The sequence below is a fragment of the Micropterus salmoides genome, unplaced genomic scaffold (assembly GCF_014851395.1).
Source record: "Micropterus salmoides isolate LMB-PRFRI ecotype aquatic unplaced genomic scaffold, ASM1485139v1 Ms_hic_scaffold_23, whole genome shotgun sequence".
In the NCBI taxonomy this organism is placed as follows: Eukaryota; Metazoa; Chordata; class Actinopteri; order Centrarchiformes; family Centrarchidae; genus Micropterus; species Micropterus salmoides.
This window is the reverse complement of record NW_024041484.1, coordinates 11,682,097-11,701,964: the sequence shown is the minus strand read 5'-3', so window position 1 is coordinate 11,701,964 and position 19,868 is coordinate 11,682,097.

Below are 19,868 nucleotides of genomic sequence, written 5' to 3'. Positions count from 1 at the left end.
TTCACTTTATTCCATAACTTCCATAATTGCATAACTTTGGCTATGTCTCATGGCCCTTTATATGTTTTCCTGCGACCCCTTGTGGTGGTGCCAAACCCCAGATTGGGAACTAATGAATCAGCGAATCAGGACAAGTTTGGCTTTTGGTAATCAAATCAACAAACAAATGTATGTCTTTTCAAATAATCCTGAATTTAATTTGAGCGACTAACCATTCAAATTTACTTGAGTGAGTACTTTTTTTAAAGTGTGAAGTTCATATGAAAATGCACCTGTTGTTGAACGTTGAGTGTAAACAATTATGTGTATGATGTGTGAATATTTGCTGTGTTTTATGGGCCCAATATCACTTTACACTATACCAAATGGAACAAAGTAAGTATGTGTTTGATTAAAGGAGATAAAAGGTGTTTGCAATAGCGGGGCATTGGAGGTCTATAACATTTCTCTTTTCTTGTTCTTCTTCAATAAAAGAAATTCATATGATTACAGAAAAAACTTGTTTTGTCGTTAAAAAAAAAAAATTATTTTATTTTTAAATATTGATTTATTTTGTATTTTTGTTTAACATTTAGTTTTTTGGCCCCACTAATGAGAAATTTTACCAGTAGGGAAAGTTAGGACATAATTTGTGTATTTAATTCATAAGACTCAACAAAAAATAACAGTTCTTATACTGTATTTGACACGTTTTGGCTTTTGATATCCAAAGGGGTTATTATTGCCATTACAGCATTAACCTTCTCTATAAGCCTATAAACAACTTGTTCTGTATCTAACAGTATGCATTAATTACAATAATTCTTGTAGTCTGTAAAACAACATACACTGAACTCCCACCAGTTTAATCATAGTGAATTTTACTAGATAAAATTGTCACCTGAATTCTGTCAATCAGATTCTGTCCTTGTTTCTCACGTGCAATGTTTCATCCTTTGCTTCATAACAAGGTGGAGTGGAGGCCCAGTACATAATGGTGTTTTAAGACTTCATATCTCAAATGAAGGGTCTAGTCAGTATTCATGTACAGTCACCCGTAGCATGATTGGAAAGGTCATAATCCTTGTTGGCAATCGTTCACAGACTGTGTATTAACAGTATCTCTTTCAGTATTACTCATAAGAGACCTCAATGATCCTGAGATGACCCTTCACAAACCAGAGGACCAGTCAGCAGTTCTTTGTTCTTAGATTTAGAGGATGCTGTAAAAGTAATTTAGTCATTCAAGGAACTTGTGACATTTAGAAAAAGGTCAGAATTATGCCGGTGTTTGAAGGATATAATCTTAAGAAGTTTCAGCAGAGTTACGTGTTGATTACCAGATAAATCAACGCCTTTGAACCTCAGTTGTATGTCTTTGAAGTGAAAACCAAGTGTCCATCTTTGCTTCTCTCTCTTAAAAGAGTCATGTATCGTTTAAATTTTTGTGTCCGCTGACAGGAGATGGAATTAAGAAATTCACATAGCAAATAGTCCATTTCATCCCCGTTGCTTGTGTGGCTTACTAAAGGCACTATATTACAAGGTTAAAATAAAATAGGATAAAATGCATTCCTTTTGACATTGTGATGTTTAAGTCACTGCTCTTACCGGATGCCTTCCCAAAATTAATACACACCATTTGTATCAAAATGTACCACTTTACAATCTCAGAGAATGTCCAAGTTTTTTTCTATTTTGTGAGTTTTTGTTCTCATAATCTTATGTGTTTAATCGCTTAAATTTGAATTTTTCTTCTCTGTATATTACGCACCTCCTGAAATGGTAAGTGACTGAAGTTTACTGAGCAAATCCAATATTTTGTTAAACTAAATTTAAAAATATCTTTAAGGGATACAAGGCCTTTTAACTATGATGATTGATCTTGTTGGTAACTCTATAACCCAAACCCTCACTGTGGTGTATATAGTGCTTGTTCATTGTGAAGCCAGTAATTGAAGTTATGTGAACTGCTGAGTAGGAGTAATAGAACAATTACATAATTTAATGCGGGTAATCTTTCATCATTAACAAAAAACATTTTGAAATATACAGCAAGAAAGTGGTGTGGGTGGATTCTGTATGTATCCATATGTGTCCATCTCCATATACTGATGAGAAACACAGTGCAGCAATGGACAGTTTTTGAAGATGGATGGCAATGTGCAATGTAGCCATATCCTAAAGAAGCCTAAAATCACACAAAGCATCATTAAATGTTACTGAAAAATTGTATTAGAATATGTTTTGAGCAAATTTCAGATATTCAGAAATGGATTTTACAATATAATGCACTTCACAACTAATAATGACAACATAAATTGTTTCAGCTTCCATTCTGGTACTTACTTCTGGTACCATTTACACAGATGCTTCAGTGCTGGCCAGGCTGTCGTATCACTCTACATATTATCTGCTAGTCCTCCACAAGCAGAAAAGTCTCACTGTGTGCGATAAAGTGACAGTTTGAGTGACACTGCAGTTCAGAAAAAGTCACCTGATCCCGTCTGGGGTATGATGACCTTTTGTAAACTGGCTCCAATCCCATGCTGGCACCTTTAACAAACTGGCCAAGAGCCAATGTTGGCACAGCAGAAGGCTACTCTTCACAGGGCTCTGCTCTGAGGAGGCACAGTACAAACCTGGCAAAGCTACTATAGCGTGCGCAGACATAAAGTAGCAACGATGGGAAGAAAGTGAGAAACAAGGACAGAATCTGATTACCCTGAGGTGCAAGGCTACTTTTTATAGACTAATATTGACTAAAGCACATGCCAACATGTATGAATGTATGTATGTACAGTAAAATAGCTGTTAAGAGACTTTAAAAGCCACAATTCCTATTTTGCTGTTAATTAGCACTAAAATTTGTCAGATACATTTTAAGAATCTAAGACTTGATTTGAATTGAAGATTTCTTTAGCCTGGGATAGCTTTTACCCTGGTTCATGTCAGGTCACCGAGGGTCCCTGAGATGGCAGAGTAAGACAAGCTAATTGACTCTTTGGATCACACCCTGAACCTTGTGATCCTAGTCTTGACTAAAATGAGAGCCTACGTTGATGCTCTTCTCATTTGCCCGCTCACATTACAGTGTGTATACAGAATTGTGTGTGTTGGTATGTGTTTCTGTGTACGTGAGTATGTGAGGACAGAGAGGCATACTATAATAAGGATCATGCTATCATGTGAGAGACATTCTCAGGAGTGCATTCCTGTGTTAGTATTTGACACAAGCTTCCTGTAGTCCGAAATAAGTCTGGAAAGCTTTAAGAGATTCAAGAATTTGCTGTTTCTTCCTACAGTTGTCTTGTGATAATTTTGGGGATTTCATGATATAAAACTTTGGATGTAAGTGTACACCAACAGCTTACACAAAACTAGGTGCAATACTACATTTCTTCCAGCAGATGACGATGCAGCTCCATTTTTCAAAGAATCCGTTACATGTTCAGTCGGTCTGGAACTAAAATCAAGGCAAATGATTTGGGTTAATACTAAAATAATATAGGAATCACCTCAAGCAAACATTTGACACCATGTGCATAATCCTAAACTTAAGATGCAATTTTGTATGAAAGCGAAAAAACAATATATTTCTAAACCCTGTGGCAAAATCACTGTGCAGTGAAGTGCACTGCCGGGGACAAGAGGGTGCATGAGGACATGGTATGTGAGTGGATGAGAGCGCAAAATGAAGCAGGGGTGCGTTGTGAGGCCTGAGGGGAACAGAGGCACTCTGCTGACAGACTGGAGATCTGACAGACTGCATCGTCCACACTCTCCTCGGTCCTAGGGAACCACATTTTATCGCTCCATTCCCTGTCGGTGTCCTGTACCCCACTCCCTCAACCTTCAACCTTGCCAGCTTCATCTCCCCTAGATCTCCCCTCCTTACCATCTTGACCTCTCTTTTTCTCACCAAGCCTACAAGCATTCCCTTCCCTCGCCTCCTTCTCTGACTACCCTTAGCAACCCGACATTCCCAGATGTCTGCTGGCTCTTGCATCACTGAGACAGCAAGGCTTTCTGCTGTTGTCACTTGGCATTTGAAAGCTGTGCGTGCGTGGGACACCGTCACCTCCCATGCAACACTAATTGCAGCATACTGACTGCTAGAGGACTCATCTGAGAATAAAGCAGTGGACTGGTACCATAAGGCTAAAGGTTGTTTCTTAACGTTTCTATGTGTTTTGTTATGTCAGATTAAAGGAAATTGGAACTGAACTGACTGACGGGGGCCGCAAACGATCTGTGTTTCAGTTCATTTCTCTATTTATTTACAAACGGAATAAATTTGTTTATTTGTGAAGTAAGTTCCTTCTTTAAACAAAAGCAACTTCCTTTGCTTTCCTTCCTCCTTACTGTGAGATGACAGAGCTGTTTTTTCATCTCTACTGATGTCGGCTGGGTGTGTTTCATGCAGCAAGGAGGTGTGAGAAAAGAATGAGGAGGAAGATGAGCAGGAGAGGAATGAGGAGGGGCAGATATTTCACTCACGGTTTGGCACAAAATAAGGAATACAAAAGATGAGCGTGACAGAGATAACTTGAAGAGTGCATAATAATAATAGTAATAATAATCATAATAAACCTTTTTTATATAGCACCGTTCTTAACTATGTAACAAATGGGTTTACAAAATGAATAAAAAATATAAAATAATAACTTTTTACGTAAAAAAAACTGTTGTAAACATTTTCAAAAACTTCCACAAAGATAAATGCTTTAAAGGTTTAGTGTGTAGTATTTGAGAGGATCTACTGCCAGAAATGCAATATAATAGCCCAATACAGTACATAACTATGTTTTCAGTGGTGTCTAAAGACCTTGAATAATGAACAATTATGTTTTTATTGCCTTAGAATGAGTCATTTATATCCACATACACCACGGGTCCTCTTACATGGACATCGCCATGTTGCACAACCATGTTTCTACAGTAGCCCAAATGGACAAATGTCTCTTCAGAGCATGTTTCGTCACTAAATACATGAAGAAGAAGAAGAAGAAGAAGAAGAAGAAGAAACGTTAGTAGTAGTATTTGTAGTAGGTTGTAGGGGTGAGTGAGTGCTCTGTATGTCCTCCAGATGGTTTTGGATGGCTGCACCGAATGACAATTACTTACTTGGAAAAACAGTACAAGTGCTAGGTGAAGTGGCTAGATGTAAAATATTTTTACAGTGCAGTGATTCATGATGAGATGTTTTTCTGTGCTGTCCTGCAACTCAGCCAACTAATACAAGGAGACATTCCATTCCTTCGAAAATTTCCCTTCGAGAGCCCTTTCTGAACCTTGCGGAAAAACCATGGTGCCAGTCAGTCCTTTGTTCTCTGCAAGTAAGCAAGCATCCCAGCCACAAGCCGTTGTTCAGTAATAAGGCCAGAAACCTTTTACTTCGCAACCCAAGCATCCATCCTATACATACAGTATACACAGATTATTCAGCTACATCAGGTATACATCACTCACTGCTTCCAAACTCCCTCTTTATTCTTCATTCTACATTCTAATATGTTTTTTAACAACAGACATCATACTCTTTTTCATTTTCACATTAGAGACAGCCACATTCAAAAGACAACATACTATAATTTCCTGTTAAAGGGGCTATATGTTGTTTTCAGCTGCCTTGCTTGTTGTTAGCTGGCTGCCACTGCCCTGCATCACTATAGGCTTAACTTAGTAAAAAGAATTTGCTCCACATTTGCTTTGTAGTGTTACATCCAGGGTGCATTTTCATTACATCTACCAAAGATGTTTTATCTGTTATTTTCTCATCATTATTAGATCTTGATATTATAAATATTATAACACTATTATTATGTAAAAGGCATAACTTAAGAAAAGAGAACCATTATGACATTGTCTGCTTTAATTTTGTAGATGACATCATTATTCAATCAACATTGCTAAAATATCTTGAGTGAGTAGAAATGCTCAGGCACAAACATGCACAAAGCACTCCCTGATCTACTTTATGCTCTTAGGTTAGTCCAGTCCCAGCCTCCACAGACCAGAGTTCCAAACTGAAACATTACAAACAACTACATTTGTTTTCCAGTTGCTTCTTTGTTTACATTGCTGTAAATTATACCAAAGCTGTTTCTATAGCAATGAATTCCCTATAAAAAGACCTTTTGTACCCACCATTTTGACTGATAACTTAAAGCTAATAGTGTCTAAACTGAAGTCAGGTGGAAACTTACTCAAATAAACAACAAAAACTCAAGGACAGTGATCTATCTTTGAAATTCTTTGCACTGAGTTATAGTTTAAAAATATTAAGCATTAAACTCTGTGTCCATTTTTAACTAACCCAACTACAACAACAGGTCTAAAGCTAACGTAATTCCCTACAGCTACAGTAGTCGTTATTCCATCAACAATTTTTATAGAAACGGCAAAATTTCGCAGTGGTGGTCAGGTGGTTTTTGCCTTTTTTGAAAAAGTGTTTATGCGCTAAATGGGAGATGGAAACACTTTTGCTGAAAAAGTTCTGATGTAGCAAACCTTTTACTCACATGATTTTTCTCAGATCAGTGATCCTCAGGTCCATGTGACTGGTTTTGTTTCCAGTTTGCAACCTCTACTTCTTGTTTATTACAGCCATACGCAACGTCAGCTTCTGACGAAATTACACTTTGTGTAGCCTGGTTTATTCACTCCAAACCAGTTGATGGAAACACGCCTAATTCACATTATCTTCTGTTTTTCTTTTTTTGCAGCATTTCAAAAGTTAGCTTGAAATTTGCTTGACAGTTAGACGGAAACACGGCTAGTGATTATAAGAGCTATTGTATCTAACTGGACAATCCCTTTACCTTGAATGCAAAAGCAGCACATCCCAAGAGAGCCACCTGCTTTTGTTTGAGAACAATGGGCCACGTGGAAAAGTGACCTTGTATTGTCTGAGCGATAAAATCATTTTATTAAAAGCTCTAAAGTAAAAGTATGTAAGTAAGTGCTATTCATATATATATACAGTATATTCTAATAAGTCAAGGAGAAAAATGACATACTGTATTCAAGGATTACATTGACATGTAGCCAAAGGTAGCAAAGGGTTAAGAAAAGCTTTAGCGATGACCAGTCAGGCCCTGAGTGTGTGACAGTCAGAAGACAAGTAGTCGGCCTCTCTGAAAGCCCTCAGTAAATCTGTCTGCATGCCATTTAGAGCGTTGGCCTGACCTAAATGTCAGAGCAACATTTGACAGAACCACATAACTCTTCCTCTCTCCCTCTCTCTCCCTCTCTGGATCCTTTCTCATTCCCTCTGTGATGTTGGTCTTACAAAAGGGTTAAATCACTCAGACACAGCTCACGGTGTCTGTTCATTTCGAAGGCCCTGGGGCGCCCATACGTCTAGTAAAATGGAAATTGAATGGGGAAGGTCCGGTAAAGCTATTGACATTCTCTTGTATGTTGCTGAACCTCTTAAGAACATTTTATAGGTACATGTTGTTTGTTGTTGTAGAGCTCATTAAAATGCCAATAAAAAGTTTTATTTTGGTTCATATTTTACTGTAAAACGTAAAATGTGATGGCAAAATTGGCCCAATGCGTTTGTCATTTTGGGAAAGAATATTTTTTCACAGTGTTTGTTGTGTAATACCTTTGTCCTTTGTGTGACAAGTCATAGAGACATAATGCCACATTATCCACGGATTCTGTTGCCTGCTCTTTACAGCAGAATAGGATTTTGAGGCTAAGAGTTTTGGACAGAAGGGGCATATTTCTGGGTGATTCATTCAGTGTGTCTGGAGCCAAGGTAAACTGTGTCATGTTTCGTGCCTGTGTAACGCATGCATGTTTCTGTGCATCTCTGTGTGTAAATGTGTGAAGCCTCACTTCAAGTGTGTGTCCGTGCCCATGATGATACATTTGCATGTGTGGGCGTGTGGGTATGGGTGCGTGAAATGCTGCAGAATGTGTAGAGTATGTGTGTTTCTTCAGTGTGTGTACTGTATTATATGGCCGTGTGTGGGCAGTTAGGATTGCACAAAGAGCGCACCATATTGAAAACCAACATATTGTTGGCAGCCAGGCTCCCACGAATCAGTTTCATCACGGTGCCTTCTCCCTCTCTCACTCTATCTGTCTCTCCCTTTGAGCAAAAGGTCATACATTGAGCAGTTCGGCTTCAGTCTGTTTCCTCATTTCAACTCTGTGTTTTTTTCTTTTACCCAATTTCACCCTTGCGTTTCACCCTGTACCAATCTTCACAGGCATTTTGTTTGTATCACATCATAGTGTTGATGTAACAACAAATCATATTCCATTTCATCTGGCCCAGAAATTGCACTCGTTGTAATGGAAGAGATGTAATAAATTCTGAATTTGACTATTAAATTAGGCAACAAGGGTTCTGATATTTTAACTATTTTAGGAAGAATTTAAAATTTCAGCTGTGCAACTAATTCTATCTTTTTGAAACTCAATTTCCTTATATTGAAAGGTAATGATTTATTTGATGCTCTTGCTGCCAGCCACTTGCTCTCATTTTCCTGTGTCCCTACGTCATCCCCCCTTGCCGCCCTGTCTCCTCAACTACACTATTTCTCCCTCCAACCTTCCTTTTCTCCCACTGATATACCCAGCAGTAATCCTCTTGACTTGCCACACAAGACACGTGAACACACATGTGAGGTGAATGACATAAAATGGATGAGAGTGAGACACAGATGGAACATACTACCAGAGATTGAGGAGAAGGATTAAAAGGGCAAGGGATAGAGGGTTTTGACAGAAGGATGCACAGAAAAACGTAATTTATGAGGAGCTGCAAGTCATGTGGAAACATGGGGTAGAGAAAATTAAGCTAATAGTAAAGGCAAGAAAGAAAGAAAAATGCTGGCAGAAAGACAAAATGGAATTGCCATAATCAGGGGAAAATATGGGAGATGTGGGGTGTTGAACAGATGGATCACAGGACAGAGGGATTCTAAAGGATGTAAAGAAAGGAGGATAAGACAGATAGAGGGATGAGATGTGTACATTGCCGCTGTGTATGAGGTGACCCTGAATCTGATCGATTTTTACAGCTCTGCTACCGTAAATCATGAGTGCAAGTCTGCATCTGTGGGTCTGAATATGTGTGTGTTTGTATGACAATATGGTTGGTGCAAGTCCTCAGTGCAAGTTTCTTTTCTAATGACCTTGTGTTAGAATCCATCTTGTGGTACATTATTTATCTATCCACACACACACACAAACACACACACACACACACACACACAAATACTGTGCACACAGGCACTCACCTTTACATCACATCTGTCAGAAAGAATGGAAATGTTGGTTAATGGTGACAAAAATCCATTAAAAGTACTGGTTACTAAAACACCGGAATTTCTTTTCTTATATACCAAAGTTGTAAAACAAATAACAAAATGAGGACAAAAATGAATTTGTGTACTTTTTAGCTACCAGCATGGCTCTATAAATGGCAATGTCAGTCGGTCAGTTGGTGCAGACTAAAATTTCTCAAAAACTGTTGCATGAATCGCTGTGAAATTGTGTACAGACATGCATGGTTACCAAACAATGTATCCTAATGACTTTGTTGATCCCTGAACTGTTTGGTTCAGAGGAAAATATCTCAACATCTATTGTAGTGGTTCTTTTAACAATTTTGGGGAGGCAACAAACAAAAAAGTTTGAATTTGATTAAAATAAAAGAAATGATTCAGGTCAGAATGATAGCATCAGCAAACTGTTTTTTATTTCCCTACAGAAATCATGTTCACTCAACTTAGTTCCACTCCATATATTTACCCACAATTTGAGAACCACTGATCTATTGGATGGATTGTCAGGAAATTGTGTATAGATATTCATGATCCTCACAGGATGAATCCTACTAATTTTAATGACCAGCTTACTTTTCATGTAGCACCTCAAAGATGATGCTCCAGACTAGCGTTGTAGTACTCGAGACCGATCTTGGTCGTTTGTCATGTGTCTTGGTCTTGACTCGGTCTCGCCCTCCCTCGGTCTTGGTCTCGACTTGGTCTCAGCCCCTAAAAGTCTTGGTCTTGTCTCGGTTTCGATAAACCATGGTCTTGGTCTTGACTTGGTCTTGGTTTGGGCGGTCTTGATTTCAACACTACTCCACCGATCTTGGTCTCGAGACCAGTCTTAAGACCACTTTTTGATGGTCTTGGTCTTGTCTCAGAATCGACTGAATTTGCAGTTGGTCTTGTCTTGGTCTCGGACATTGAGGACTCTGGATTTTATTTCAAGACCAGTCAAGACCATAATTTTGGGAATATCAATACATTGCTTTTGCATTGTCTGATTTATTTGTTAAGACCCTTACTTTGATTGGATGTAAAACGTAGCCTGTAACTTCAAATGCAACCAATAACCCTAATTAAAAATGTGTTACCGTTAACGACTGTCACCCCTCCCCGCCATGGTAAGCATGGTAAAGAAGTGTTGAATGTTGATTTCAGCTCTAAGTATTTGCATGTGGGTGTTTTAATGGGAGTGTGGATCTTTCAGACCAATTTCAGTGCCTATGATCTCGTTCCACATTCTATTGTGTGTCATGTGTCTTTGTCTTGACTTGGTCTCGCCCTCCCTTGGTCTTGGTCTTGTCTCGGTTTCGATAAACCATGGTCTTGGTCTTGACTTGGTCTTGGTTTGGGCGATCTTGACTTCAACACTACTCCAGACATTGACATCTTTGGCTTTGAGTGAAATTTCTTGACAACTGCTGGATAGACTGCCATAAAATTTGCTATAGATATTCAAGACATTGATCCCCAGACTTTTCATCTAGCACTATCACCAAGTATAATTTTCAATTTCATCAGCTATATTTTAGAATTACATAAGGTTAGCATTCATGCAGCAACATGTTAAACTAAGATGGTGAACATATCTTGCTTGTCCTACTGTATTTCTCCTGCCTATTGGATGTCTGTCAAAAGCTGTCATTTTAACACTGTCCCCTACACTGCAACACACACATTCTTGCAGAAGGCCCTGTCTGAGGTCCCCTGGGCCTGATTAATGCTTTTCTCTACAGGACTCCCAGTGGTAGATCCCTCACACAGCACACACTCATGTATGCGCTGCACTGCTTTGGTTTATGCACACACATGTTGCCACATACTGAGAGTGCAGCATGAGAGCCGCTAACTAATTCAATTCAATTTTATTTATATAGCGCCAAATCACAACAACAGTTATCTCACAGCGCTTTTCATAAAAGAGCAGGTCTAGACCATACTCTATGATGTTATTTACAGAAGCCCAACAATTCCCACCAAGAGCAAGCACTAGGCAACAGAGGCAAGGGAAAACTTCCTTTTAAGAGGCAGAAACCTCGAGCAGAACCATGGCTCAGGGTTGGCGGCCATCTGCCTCGACCGGTTGGGGGTGAAGGAGAGAGAGAGGGGGGGGGGGGAGAAAGAGAGAGAGAGAGAGAGACAGAGAGAGAGAGAGAGAGGGCAGGAGAGGAACAGAGAGAAAAAGAGAGGGATGGAAGGAGAGAGAGGGGAGGGAGGCAGCCTACACAATATACACACACAGAGGTACAGACAGTAAAGGTGATGTTGCTATAGACTGAATGAAAAATGGTATAGATATATATAGTAGTGTTAATGATAACAATCGTAATGTTACAACAATATAGGACTAGTAACAATAGTTGTTGTAGCAGAGGGCCAGCCCTAACTATAAGCTTTATCAAAGAGGAAAGTCTTAAGCCTACTCTTAAATGTGGAGATGGTGTCTGCCTCCTGAACCCAAACTGGAACCTGGTTCCACAGGAGAGGAGCTTGATAGCTGAACGCTCTGGCTCCTAGTCTACTTTTGGAGACTCTAGGAACCACAAGTAACCCTGCATTCTGGGAGCGCAGTGCTCTGGTGGGGTAGTAAGGTACTATGAGCTCTTTAAGATAAGATGGTGCCTGACCATCAAGAGCTTTGTAGGTAAGAAGAATGATTTTAAATTCTATTCTGGATTTTACAGGAAGCCAATGCAGAGAAGCTAAGACAGGAGAAATATGATGATGACAGGAGATATTTTCCTGGTTCCTGTCAGAACACGTGCTGCAGCATTCTGGATCAGCTGAAGAGTCTTAATGGACTTTTTTGAGCAGCCTGATAATAAGGAATTGCAGTAATCCAGCCTAGAAGTAACAAATTTATGTAGGTGAAAAAAGGCGGTCCTAGAAATTTGCTTAATGTGAGACTTAAACGACATGTCCTGATCAAAGATAACTCCAAGATTCCTCACAGTGGTGCTGGAGGCCAGGGCGATGCCATCAAGGGAAACTATATCTTTAGATAATGCGTCACAGAGGTGCTTAGGCCCCAGAACAATAATTTCAGTTTTATCTGAGTTTAACATTAGAAAATTACAGGTCATCCAGGTTTTAACATCCTGAAGGCACATTTGAAGTTTAGCTAACTGATGAGTTTCATCTGGCTTGATCGATAGATATAACTGAGTATCATCTGCATAACAATGAAAGTTTATGGAACATTTCCTAATAATATTGCCTAAAGGAAGCATATATAAAGTGAAGAGGATTGGTCCAAGGACAGATCCTTGAGGAACTCCATGACTAACTTTGGTGTGCATGGAGGACTCATCGTTAACATGTACAAAGGTTCCTGAGTTTAGAGATAAGTTGGTGCCAGTTAAGGGCAGGTCTTGGTGAATTTTGTTTCTAATAGTTAGAATTTTATCATTAAAGAAGCTCATGAAGTCGTAACTACTGAGAGCTATGGGAATACTTGGCTCAACAGAGCTGTGACTCTCTGTCAGCCTGGCTACAGTGCTGAAAAGAAACCTGGGACTGTTCCTATTTTCCTCTATTAATGACGAGTAGTACGCTGCTCTGGCATTACGGAGGGCCTTCCTATAAGTTTTAAGACTATCTTGCCAAATTAAACGAGAATTTTCCAGTTTGGTGGAACGCCAATTCCTCTCAAGTTTCCGCGGAGCTAACCGTCTTTGTTTTATTATTTTCTTTTTTAGAGGGGCTACAGAGTCAAGTGTCATTCGCAGCGAGCCTGCAGCACTACTTGATTTGGGAGGGACTGAAATTAGCATAGGAGTCCTCCGTTACTCTGTGACTTGATAATGAATTTAGAGCTGATGGAATCGCATCCTTAAATTTAACTACAGCACTATCAGACAGACATCTTATATAGAAATTTTTGCAGTTGTGTAGTTCAGCAATACAAACTCAAAAGTTATCAAACAGTGGTCGGATAACGAGGGATTCTGTGGGAACACTATTAAATGTTCAATTTCAATACCATATAACAAAACAAGGTCGAGGGTGTGGTTAAAACAGTGAGTCGGTTCATGAACACTGAGAGAAGCCAATGGAATCTAACAGAGAGATAAACGCAGTACTAAAGCTGCCATTCTCAACGTCCACATGAATATTAAAATCCCCTACAATAATAACTTTGTCAGTTTCTAAAGTTGACAAAAACTCTGCAAATTCACATAAGAATTCAGAGTACAGACCTTGTGTTCGGTACACTATAACATAAAGAATTGGTTGCAGTGATTTCCAACTTGGGTGCGAAAGACTAAGAACAAGGCTTTCAAATGAGTTATAATTTAGTTTAGGTTTAGAGCTGATTAGTAGGCTAGAGTCGAAGATAGCTGCAACTCCACCTCCTCGGCCTGTGCCTCGAGGAATGTGAGTTTTAATATGACTGGGAGCGGTGGATTCATTTAGGCTAACATATTCTCCATCACCCAGCCAGGTTTCAGTAAGACAAAATAAATCAATATCATAATCTGATATTAGTTAATTTACTAGTACACCTTTAGAAGAGAGAGATCTGATGTTTAAGAGTCCACATTTAATTTTCCAATGAGTTTGCACTATTGCTCTTGTGGTTTTAATTTTTATGAGGTTTTTATGCACAGCTCCTCTTTTGTTTACCTTTGATTTAAATAATTTCGATGGTCGGGGGGCAGACACCGTCACTATAGGATTTTCACTAAGTAACTCCTGAAATGGAGGAGCAGAGTAGTGTGTTAGACTGCGACTCTCCCTCCTGGTCTCAACTCTGGGTTGTCATGGATTTGGTCCACTAATAAACTTGGCCAGATTTCTAGAAATGAGAGCTGCTCCTTCCCAAGTGGGATGGATGCCGTCTCTCCGAATCAGACCAGGTCTTCCCCAGAAGGTCTGCCAATGATCTACAAAGCCCACATTGTTTGCTGGACACCACCTCGACAATCAGCGGCGGAATGACGACATGCGGCTATACATGTCATCACTGGTCAGATTTGGCAGGGGTTTAGAGAAAACTACAGTGTCCGACACTGTTTTTGCATATGTACACACCGACTCAACATTAATCTTAGTGACCTCCAATTGGCATAACCGGGAGTCATTACCGCCGACGTGAATAACAATCTTACTGTATTTACGTTTATCCTTAGCCAGCAGTTTCAAATAAGACTCAATGTCACCCGCTCTGGCCCCAGAGATGCACTTAACTATGGCCGCTGGCTTCGCTAACTTCATGTTTCTCAAAATGGAGCTGCCAATGATCAGTTTGTTTCTCAGCGGGTGTGTCGCTGAGTGGAGAAAATCTGTTAGAAACGTGAACAGGTTGATGGTGCCCCGTGGACTTTGAATGCTTACGACTATTCCTCCTTCGGACAGTCACCCAGCCACCCCTTCCTGGCTGCACAGGAGATGCCGGGGGGCGGCTACAAGAGGCTAACTCAGGCCGTTCCGCACCGACTCCCGGGGACTGGCTAGCTACAGTAGCTAAAGACCGATCTACCAAGGTGCGGAGCCGGACCATTTTCTCCATGTCTATAAATAAACTACACTTATTACATGTACCATTACTGCTAAAGGAGGCAGAGGAATAACTGAACATCTGATACACCGAGCAGGAGAAAGTAGGAGAGAGAGAGGTAGAAGGAGAAGCCATCGCTAGCTGCTAAGCTAAAGTCACTAAAGTCGCTAACAGCTAAGCTAAAGTACTGTATTGTCAGCTACCAAAACTTTGAACAACTATGAGATTGAACAGCAGTCACTAAAAGATGGAAAGAACTGTGAGTGCTTAGGCAAAATTACTGTAAGAAAGTGTTTAGCAGACAGTTGGCCGCTGTAATCTAACAAATGTAACTGGTATTTAGCGAGAGCAGCACAACACAGTACCAACACACAAGCACCAGAAACGGAAATGAGTCGACACGCTTACCGCAGTACGTCAGCAACCTGCAACCTGCAATGCATTTGTCTCCAGAGCTAACAAGGCAAAAGGAAAGGGCATTTTCTATATAGTTAATATGTTAGCTCATCAGTGAGTGTGAGAAAGTGTATGTGTGTGAGAAAGATTGCACCATACTTTCAAAACACATAAAAATAATATGGTGTCCTCTATCAGGCCAATACATAATAAAGTTAGTGTTTTTCTCTAAATTATGTTCTTCAAAAAGCAATTTCTCTGCTGTTACTTTTACCGGAGTTCACCACAGTTCACTGGATGCTGCAGAAGTCTGTGCTTCAGTTTTGTAAAAGTGATTTAGTGTACAATTGCACACAGGCACTCGAGATATAAGCCATACTTTTTAAAATGCTCCAGCGCACCACGAGAAGCCATACCAACCTCATCATCCTCTTCATTTTTTACGCTCAGGAAAATAGTTCATCTCACAAAGTGATGTATAATTATCTCGCCGAGGAACAATCCCAGTCAAAATTATATTCTCTGGGTGTGTCTGGGTGATGAAAGGGGTTCAACACTAGTTTTTGCCATGCCATTTAGCTGGATGTTATTAATTTGTTTTTATTCCCTTTTCCTCAAAAGTAAATATTTGCTTTTCTGCCATTTCAAACTATCTCAGCTTATCACGCTATCAGCTTTAGGGCAGGTTGATCTCTCTCAGAAGTCTCAGTTGTACATGTAGTAGGGCCAGAGAGGCAAAATATTTATCACACCCTTTATGAAAGTATTGGACACAATGATCATCATTCTGATGGTATTCCACCATCCGTAGGCACCACTGGCAAAATGAGATGAGGAGAAAGAAAACAATGTACCATGTGAGACACATTATTGTTCAAACTGTTCATTAGACACATGGTTACAGGTTTAATAAATATCAGTGTGTTGCCATTCACTACTTGTTGTAGGAACACTGGAGATTTTAGATCAAGACAGTGTGGATGACCAGATAGCATTGTCTTTATCTCTTTTGTAACTTCATGAAATATTTAAGTTCAAAATCATGATCTGGCAATCTGGCAACTGTGATGAGCAAACTAGAGTCGGCTGTATAGTTACCGTAGTAAGACACGTTCTGCATACAAACCTTGTTGTGAGCTAGGTCGCAGACTCAGACGTAGGAAGAGAAGGATACACAGTGTCTAAAATGAATTGAGATTCTTAAAAAAAAAGAAAGAATCATGATATCTGTGAGAGCTTTGTAATTTTTTTTATCATGGATATCAGTGAAAGTGTATCAGGTCATTCTTCGCTGAGCTGAAATGTCTCAGGGAAGCAGCTATTATTCTTCTCCTTGAGGTGCATGAACTCACATGCACACGGGGGTACAGACTCCTTTTCCGTGTCTTCCTCTCTCAAAAATGTACAGTAGCTCTCTCTCTCTCTCTCTCTCTGTCTCTGCTAACAAGAGGAGAGTAAGGGGAGACAGGCCTGTTATGGTTCACTAGCTACAAGGCCAGTGAAATGTGAGAGGATGGGTGTGTGTGGTATACTGTAAGTGGGGGTATGTGTATGACTGTACAGTAAAAGAAAAAGGCGAGTTTGAATGAATGTGGTGTGTGTATGTGTGTGTGTATGCTGGGGTGTGTGTTTGTAGAGAGAGAGCAGGCTTCCTAAGTCCAGTTTCCCTCATTGCTTTTTACACCAATTGATTTTAGTTTGAGTGACAGGAGAGAGGAAACAGCACCTCGGCCTGCTGCTGTCAACTTATGTGAATAACTGCCTCTCCACTCTCTGTCTCTCTCTTTCTGACATCCCTTCCTTTCTTTTCCTGCCCCTACACACACACACACACACACACACACACACACACACACACACACACCTACACACTCCATCTTCCTCGCCAACACACAAACAATAAAAACACACAGATACACAACTGATCCCTGATCATACTTCAGTTCCTCATAACATTCCGTGAACTTTTCTTCCTGTCTCATCAGGCATCAGGTTAGGTAACAGGGCACTTTAATAAAACACCCTTTTCTGAGTTGGAAGCAAAGGAGCAGTATATTAAAGGCTGCATCAGAATGCAGACACACTTCAGGAAATGAATGGAAAGCTGTGCAGCCTGCCTGTCAACACTCCATCAGAGAAAACATATCATAATCGCTCGGCGTCGGTGGGGGCCTGTATACCTTGTCGGTGAGCAGAGCAAGAGGGGGCGGAGAGTGAAAGCCGCTTAAAGCGGGACTGCTGTGTTGCCATGGTGACTGTCTATGCATTGAATCGATAGAAAAGAGATGCTAGGATTTCACACACTACCCAGCTTTTCTGTTTTCAGATCCTAATCCTTGGTGTCTGTGAAGTGTCCACATTCAGTGAAGTGCACACACACACACACACACACACACACATTAAAAACAATAAAAATGCACACATTTATCCACACACACCACAAGCTTAGATGCATGGACATAAACACACATTTTGGTGCACAACTAACAGGGGCTTTTTCCTCCTCCTGGCACCATCCAGTTTTCCATCTGCAGGATGGAAAGAAAGATGCATAGAAATATATCAGTTTCACACCCTTATGCTGTGGAAATAACATAACATTTCTAGCACTGTTAAATGCAGCTGATCCATACAGAATTGTTATGCAGGAATGTGAAGGTGGCAACAACTTTTTCACTTCACCTCAGGTCGCCTTTGAGGATTTAGCAGGTCGAGTCTCAAAGCCTTGCATCAGAATCAACAGATACCTCAAGTTCCCTTTCATTCGCTGTACTACAAACACGTCGTTTTTTTGTCATCCTTTTCTGGTGTGTAGATAATGATAAAAGTATAAGGTCTTGTATGATGTGTCATTCCAATTATCGTTTGAACAAATATAGCTTTGACGCAAAATAAGATGGATAGCAAAAGATTAGCAGGTTTATACCATAGAAGTAGAATGGACAGAAAGGATCCTGTGTGTGGGGTCACAATGATTATTCTGTAGCAGATGCTTGATGACGGGGAATGAGTGCTATGAGGCAGACACTTCAGAGCGCTTCATGATTAACACAACTACCACAGGAATGCTTGGCTAAATGAAGCCTTTGCCATGGTAACAGATCAGTTTCATGTACTGTACCTTTGCCTATTTCCATGACAACATTGTGTAACATTTTACAGTCATCATGAAGAGAGCCGGCTAAGTGACCATTTTAGTTGGCTAAATTTAGTTTTTTCTCTATTATCAACTATAATTTAGAAGTACAGTGACTGAAATACTGCATGTTCATAACCTGTACAACCTAATGACAGAAATATATTTACTCATAAATATTTACATACACAGATGGCACTGTCATATTTGTTGACCAAATAGCCAGCCCATCTCTGAGCACAGACATGTATACAAATTCACGGACAGTACCTTTACTGCCACTACACAGGGTTCAGTTCAGTCCAAGCTTACCAGGCAGAAAGGATCTTGTGTGCGGGATCACAATGGCACCAATCTGTGACACTGAAGATGGGTGAGAGTCAACGCGTGTTAGTGCACTGAATGTAAACATAGGTGAAATGAGATGTGGCCCCTGTGATAGTGACACTAACTGAACACTCATTGACCCCGACGACGAGCCCACAAACACAGGCGCAGACTGACATGTGAGAGACTCCAAAATAAATGCATTTAAATGACTTCTGTTCTCAAATCTGACGTCCTCCTTCCCTCTCTTTCTCTCTGCCCTCATTTTGAAAACTGGGGGGAGGGGGGTATTCCATTTGAACAAGCAAGCCTCTGCATTGCTTGTGGGAGACAGCTTGAAAAAAAAAAAGATGAGGGAGAAAAGGAGAGAAAGGAGGGGGAGAACATGAGTGGTGTCTTCCATGCACCAGACGATGCAATCCTTAGCAGGAACACGCCGGGCATTTAGCCAATGGCAGCTCACGCATGGAGGGTTTCCACGGCTACCCCCAACCTTCCTTACCATCAGCCCTTCCCATCTCCCTCCCTCCCTCCCTCTCTCTTCTCTTCTATCCTCCCCTCCTCTGCCTTAGAATAAATGTTAAAAGGCTAATAAACACAGCAGCACACACAGCTGTTCCAGATGACCGCTGTAGCTGTTGTCTTTTTTTTTGTCAGGATTTACCCACGCAGGACAGACATGACATGCTCACATAGACATGCTCAATAAGACAGATTACACACTACCCATAATTGATGTCAGGTCTGTGGAGTATTCATTTATGTATTTGTTTTGTTCACCGTGAAGTACAATGCCCTCCTGGATTCAACATCCTAAAGCTATTATATCATTGTATTAACTGGATATGTAATATTGTACTATATCGTGTTGAAAATGTTAGATGCACAATCTGGATCTTTGACAGACTGGACCCTATATATTAAATGATATGATTATATGATATCAAATGACAATTTTCATATAAGAATCATGAAAAAATGCATCTACAGTGTGTATTATTTAATAAAAGTATGCTGTCTATTTACATAAAGGAGTAAACACAGCTAAAAGCATCCCTTAAATGTCATTCTACTCAGTTACGCTGTGTCATGGCACATTTGTCCCACCCCCCACCCCCACTCTCTATGCTCAATGTGTTAAAATTACATGTATACTACAGGCTTCTGTCCAGTGTACAATATGTCTAGTACTGTTCTCCTGCAGCACATTGGAGGTTGCACTGCCCTTTAC